General features: G+C 46.6%; 1 long non-coding RNA gene across 1 annotated transcript in view; it reads left to right on the plus strand.

The window, feature by feature from the left end:
• LOC127582642 (uncharacterized) overlaps window positions 1-5,708 on the plus strand; it is a 28,062-nt gene extending 22,354 nt beyond the window's left edge. Inside the window, exon 4 of the long non-coding RNA XR_007958138.1 lies at window positions 5,297-5,708. This is a non-coding gene — a long non-coding RNA (uncharacterized LOC127582642). The remainder of the gene's footprint in view (window positions 1-5,296) is intronic.
• The last annotated feature ends 1,372 nt before the right edge of the window (window positions 5,709-7,080 follow it).

The following is a 7,080-nucleotide window of genomic DNA, read 5'->3' on the forward strand; positions in this document are numbered from 1 at the left end:
GGCTCACAAATTTGATTCAGTTTTTTGCCCAAAAGGACTGCAGAAGATAGGGCAGTGGGTATTGCCGACATAGACTTTACAAAGGCCTCTGACAAGGTCCTGCATGGGAGGCTAGTCTGGAAGTTTAGATCACATGGGATCCAGGGTGAGCTAGCCAATTGGATACAAAATTGGCCTGGTGGTAGGAGGCAGAGGGTGTTTCTCAGATTGGAGACCTGTGACCAGTGGTGTGCCGCAGGGGTCGGTGCTGGGTCCCCTGTTGTTTGTCAAATGTATTAATGATGTGAAAGAGAATGTAGGTGGTGTGATTAGTAAGTTTGTGGAGGCATCAAAACTGGTGGTGTGGTGGACAGTGAGGAAGGTTGGCTAAAGTTACAACAGGATCTGGATCAACTGGGGAAGTGGCCAAGGAATGGCGGATGGAATTTACCTCGGACAAGTGCAAAGTGATGCATTTTGGGAAGTTAAACAGGGGCAGGACACACACAGTGAGCGGCAGGGCCCAGGTTATCGAACAGTGAGACCTCGGGTACAAGTGCGAGTTCCCTGAAAGTGGCAGCACAGGTAGACAGGGTGTGAAGAAGGCGCATGTTCGCTTTCATCAGCTGAGCCATTGAGTGTAGAAGTTTGGACATCATGTTACAGTTGTACAAATCATTGGTTAGGCCACACTTGGAGTATTGTGTGCCATATCCTCGGACATTGTGGGAAGCTAGGGAAGAAATTGCAGGGGCCCCGGCAGAGATATCGGCATCATCTTCAGCCACAGGTGAGGTACCACAGGATGGCTTGCACTGTGTCTGCATTTTGAAAGGGCAGCAAGAACAAACCAGGGACCTACAGGCTGGAAAGCCTGATATAAGTGGTGGGAAAGTTACTGGAGGGGATTCTGAGAGACAGGATTTATCAGCATATGGAACGGCAGGAATTGATTAGGGATGGTCAGTGTGGCTTCGTGTGTGGGGAGTCACGTCTCATAAATTTGTTAGAGTTTTTGAAGGGGTAACAAAGAATATTGACGAGGGCAGGGCAGTTATCGACATGGACTTTAACAAGACCTTTGACAACGTCCCACATGGTAGGCTAGTTTGGAGATTCACAGCTAGCCAATTGGATATGAAATTGGCTTGGTGGTAGGAGGCAGACAGTGGTAGTGGAAGGCTATTTTTCAGATTGGAGACCTGTGACCAGCAGTGTGTCGCAGGGATCGGTGCTGGGTCCCCTGTTGTTGCTCATGTATATTAAGATTTGGATGACAATGTTGCTAACATGGTTAGTAAGCTCATTTGGGCAGGCACGGTAGTGTAGGTTCAACCCAGGTTCAATTCCAGCCGTTTTTGCACGTTTGTACAAAAACGGAGTTTGTACATTCCGCCTGTGTCTGCGCGGGTTTCCTCCCACATTCCAAAGACGTACGGGTTAGGAAGTTGTGGGCGTGCTATGTTGGTGCCGGAAGTGTGGCGACACTTGCGGGCTGCCCCCAGAACACTCTACGCAAAAGATGCATCTCACTGTGTGTTTTGATGTACATGTGACTAATAAAGAACTCTTACCTTATTTTAGATGACACTAAAACTGGTGGTGTGGTGGACAGTGAAGAAGGTTGTTTAATATTATAACAGGATCTAGATCAACTGGGGAAATGGGCCAAGGAATGACAAATGGAATTTACCTCAGGCAAGGGCAAGGTGTTGCATTTTGGCAGGACTTGCACAGTAAATGGCAGGGCTCTGGGAGTGTTACAGAGCAGAGAGACTTGTGCACAGGCACACAGTTTCCTGAAAGTGGCAACCTTGTAGGCAAGGTGGTGAAGAAGGCGTTTGGCGTGTTTGCCTTCACCGGTCAGGGCACAAGAGTTTGGATGCCATGCTGTGACTGTGTAAGATGTTGGTGAGACCACACTTGGAGTATTGTGCACAGTTCTGGTCTCCCGGCTATAGGAAGGATGTCATTAAACTGGAGAGGGGGCAGAAACGATTCATGAGGATGTTACTGGGACTGGAGGGCTTGAGTTACAAGGAGGGACTGGACAGGCTGGGACTGTTTTTGCTGGAGTGAAGGAGGTGAGGGGTGACCTTGTGGAGGTTTATAAAATGAGAGGCATAGTCTTTTTCCCAGGGTAGGAGTGTGTAAAACCAGAGGGCACAGGTTTAAGGGGACCTGAGGAGCGGGTTTTCCACACAGAGGGTGGTGGGTGTGTGGAACGAGCTGCCAGAAGAAATGGTAGAGACAGGTACAATAACAACATAGGAAAGGTTTAATGGGTCAAGTGCAGGCAAGTGGGGTTCATGCAGAAAGGCACATCGGTCGGCATGGACGAGCTAGGCTGAATGGCCTGTTTCCATTCTGTATGACTCAATGAATCTAGGTCTGTCCTCTGAAGAGAGACCGAGGAGATGAGAGCTCCGTTCTTTACAGTTTAGAAAAAGAGATGACTTTGTTGAAATACACACACGTTAGATGGCTTGCCAGTACGGATATGGGTGCGATGATTCCACCAGTTGTGGGGGCTGGAACCAGGGTTCCCACAACAAGGGGTTAGCTGTGTAGGACGAGGAGAACCTTTGGAAATTTCTACCCGTAGGGCTGTGGAGGCTCAGTCGCTGAGTTCATTCAGAGCAGAAATCAGCAGAGGTCTGGATGTGAAGTGAAGCAGGATGAGTATAGCACAGGAAAATGGTGTTTGAGATGGAAGGTCAGCCATGATGTTGATGAATTGCAGAACAAGCAAGAGGGGCCAAATGGCCTTCTCCTGCCCTACTCTTGTCTTCTGTGTTACCTGATCCATAATAAATGGCCACCTTGGGTGCTGGGCAATGATCTGGTCCACAGACTGGTTTTTATATGGAGCTGGATTTGATTTTTCAGTGGATGAGGAGGTGATTTGCTTCTCCCAACTTTGTTATTCTGTCACCTTTCACAGGACTGTCGGCGAGCTGCTTGATGAGGTTGCTTTCCTGTTGCTGTGTTCCTTCCATCAGGCCTTCCATTGTTGGTGGGTCGGCAGCCTTGAGTTACTCCCACAGGGACTTCTTCGGTTTATTGGTATGACTTCAAGGGTTTCCTGACTTTGAGTTCCTGGATTTGTGCCATTATGTTGTATTGTGCAGACAGTTTGCAGGTTCCTGCAGGCCTCAGGATGTGTGGTGTCAAACAACCACTTGATTGGTGTTGATTTCAGTATCACCGAGACTTTGCATTGCCAGTGTTCATCCACCTTCCACATGAGAAGTGGAAGAGCATCCGGACAGTAAAGGCACCTACGTTAGACTGTTGTTTATTGACTACAGCTCTGCCTTCAGTACAATAATCCCAAGCAAGCTCGTCACCAAACTCCGAGACCTGGGACTCAACACCTCCGTGTGTAACTGGATCCTTGACTTTCTAACAAACAGACCGCAATCAGTGAGGATAGGCAGCAATACCTCTGGCACGATTATTCTCAACACTGGTGCCCCACAAGGCTGCGTCCTCAGCCCTCTACTCTACTCCTTATACACTCACGACTGCGTGGCCAGATTCTGCTCTAACTCCATCTACAAGTTTGCAGATGATACCACCGTTGTAGGCCGTATCTCAAACAGCAATGAGTCGGAGTACAGGAAGGAGATAGAGAGCTTAGTGGAATGGTGTCATGACAACAACCTTTCCCTCAATGTCAACAAAAGAATTGGTCATTGACTTCAGCAAAGGGGGCGGTGTACATGCACCTGTCTACATCAATGGTGCTGAGGTCGAGAGGGTTGAGAGCTTCAAGTTCCTGGGAGTGAACATCACCAACAGCCTGTCCTGGTCAAATCACGTAGATGCCACGGCCAAGAAAGCTCACCAGCGCCTCTACTTACTCAGGAGGCTAAAGAAATTTGGTTTGTCCCCTTTGACTCTCACCAACTTTTACCGATGCACCATAGAAAGCATCCTATCCGGATGTATCACAGCTTGGTACGGCAACTGCTCTGCCCAAGACCGCAAGAAGCTGCAGAGAGTTGTGGACACAGCCCAGCACGTCACAGACACCAGCCTCCCCCCCTTGGACTCTGCCTTTACCTCTCATTGTCTTGGTGAAGCAGCCAGCATAATCAAAGACCCCACCCACCTGGATCATTCTCTCTCCTCTCCTCTTCCATCGGGTAGAAGATACAGGAGCCTGAGGGCACGTCCCACCAGACTTAAGGACAGCTTCTACCCCACTGTGATAAGACTATTGAATGGTTCCCTTAAACAATGAGATGGACTCTGACCTCACGATCTACCTTGTTGTGACCTCGCACCTTATTGCACTGCACTTTGTCTGCTGCTGTGACACTTTACTCTGTACTGTTACTGTTTTTACCTGTACTATATCAATGCACTTTGTACTAACTCAATGTAACTGCACTGTGTAATGAATTGACCTGTACGATCGGTTTGTAAGGCAAGCTTTTCACTGTACCTTGGTACAAGTGACAATAATAAACCAATACCAATACCAAGTCTCTGTATTTACCAGTGTAAAGTACTCAGTAGTCCAGTGCTAAAGGTTTAAGTGATTGTGGCTCCATTTGTGAATGTGACCGTTTCTCATCTTGACTTACAAGCCAAAGAGAAGGGTCTTGAGAATGAGGGAGTGCTCAAACTATAATGAATGGGCTATGTTGTGGACTTGTTGTCTGCAGAGCCTGCCCTCCAGCTCTGAGACACATTGCTCAGGTGGAGTCCTCTGACATATGACCTACTGTTGAGGAAGTGAAGGGTTAAGAATTGCAACCATACCTATAACTGGCAAACAAAATATATATATATGCATTTATATTTCTTTAGCAAGGACTAGCAAGCTGCTGACCCACTAGTTAGGTTGGAATGTTAAGTATGTTAACTGCCTTTGTTTCGGGTAACGAACCCTTCCGATATGTCAGACGGTGGTGATACTGAGTGTAATTAACATCGAGGTGAAGACTTGGTCTGAACAATGAAGGGTGATACCTGCCTTTGAAAGCCTTGATTATAACTCAATTATACTAAGACAAAAGGTGTGATAGCTGTCTCGGGATCTCTATAGCTTGACCAAAACTCGCGGCGCCGTTTGCATGGGATGTGCATGACAATTCCTGTATAAATGTCTTGTCTGCCCTTTGTTCGGGGAGAACTCGGGAAGCGACTCTTAGTGAGTGCTGAAGAGAATTCTCCTAGCGGTGCACTGCTAATAAAGGTATTTGTTCGAATCGACCTTGTGGCTCTGTGTTATTTACAGCGGACGGAAAGGGAAAATTGATTTTGGGACGACACTGTGACCAAACACTGTTGCAAATTTCTACAGGTGGAGAGCATTCTGACTGGTTGCATCACTGCCGAGTATGGAGGATCAAAAGACGCTGCAGCAGGTTGTAGACTCAGCCAGCTCCATCACGGGCACAAACCTCAAGGACATCTTTGAGAGGCTCAAGAAGGCGGCATCCATCACTAAGGACCCTCACCATCCGGGACATGCCCTCTTCTCATTACTACCATCGGGGAGGAGGTACAGGAGCCTGAAGACCCACACTCAATGATTCAGGAACAGCTTCTTCCCCTCCGCCATCAGATTTCTGAACGATCCGTGAACCCACGAACACCACTTCGTTATTCCTCTTTATGCACCATTGATTTATTTTGTAATTTATGCCTTTGCAATGTACCGCTGGCACAACACAACACATTTTATGACATGTAAGTCAGCAGTAATAAATCTGATTCTGAACTCAAAGTACATCGAGATTCAATACTCTTGAGAATAACAGCAGGTGATTAAGTACGGTTTCAATAGTTACAATTACGTAGTTTACCTCAATATTTTGGGTGCAGGCAAATGGTCCCATTGAATTACAGATTTACAATGGGAGCACATCTAACTGACAAATGCACCTCTGAATATTCAAACACCTTTGTTGGAACACAAAAATTCACATGGATAGTCTAAATGCTTCTGAGGACACTCAACATTAGTGTAGTGGGGGCTAACTCTCTGGTTAAACAAGTACAGGTAAACTGCATGTTACAAGAAGGTTGTGGTTTTCAGCAGCTGCGTATCTGCATTTGCATCAAGATACACGAGTTGAAAGAAAATTATCCGTTTATTTATTTACTTTTTTCCCACATAAATTCCACGGAAGCAAATTGTATTCTGTGCCTCAAACTTCTGAGTAGCGACTTGTGAATTCTGTAAGGGCGGATTCTGTAACGTGGGGTCTGCCTGTGTACTAATTAATCAGCAACACAACAAATTTGCTTATGAGCATGTTTGGTGCTAAGTGACAAAATAACTGGTCTGGTTTGGGGCCTTCCTCGATCTTGGTCACAATGGTGCAAAATAACTTAGCTGAAGACGTCTGGTGTCTGGTTTGATGCAGACCGATTAACATAGCCCTATGGTCCTACACTCAGCCAATGTATACGAGAACATCTCGCGGTCAGGTCAGTTTACAAGCCATGCCTTGTGCTGTGGGCCTCGCGTCTGGGCTCCACAGACAGTCTGTTTGTTTACAAGTCTCTTTTAATTTCAAAACCGATTACTGCTCGCAGTTTACATGTGAACAGGTCTTTTTTCCGTTGTGTTAACGGTCGCTTAACTCTTGATTTAAAACTGACATTAAATCCCGAACATGGGATATCTACACTGTAAACTGAAGGGATGAGATCTCAGCACAAATCATTACAGCACATAGTTCAGTTTATGCCAGAAGGTGATTTCATTTCTATTAAGATGATGCAAGTACACCGTACAGGCCATTCCCGGGCTATGAGCGCCCGACTTATGGACACCCCCACGTACAAACAAGCTCCCATAATGTTACTAAATTCAAAGGTCTTACGTATCTATATATGTTAATCCCTACAAACAGCAGAGCTACCTTCCCCTCTTTCTCTGTTTTCAGTAATTGTTCTTCCCGTCAGTCTACGCGCCTTTGATGCCATTCGTTACCACACGGTTGACATACTGAGTGACTTTGTGTATTTTCCAACTTATGGACGATCGTGCTGGAGAGGGGCGACGTTGTGTGTGCAGATCCCAGGGGAAGTATAAAACACTGCCGGTTACAACCACTACAGCCGGAATCTGCAGCC

The sequence above is a fragment of the Pristis pectinata genome, chromosome 24 (assembly GCF_009764475.1).
Source record: "Pristis pectinata isolate sPriPec2 chromosome 24, sPriPec2.1.pri, whole genome shotgun sequence".
NCBI classification, from domain to species: domain Eukaryota; kingdom Metazoa; phylum Chordata; class Chondrichthyes; order Rhinopristiformes; family Pristidae; genus Pristis; species Pristis pectinata.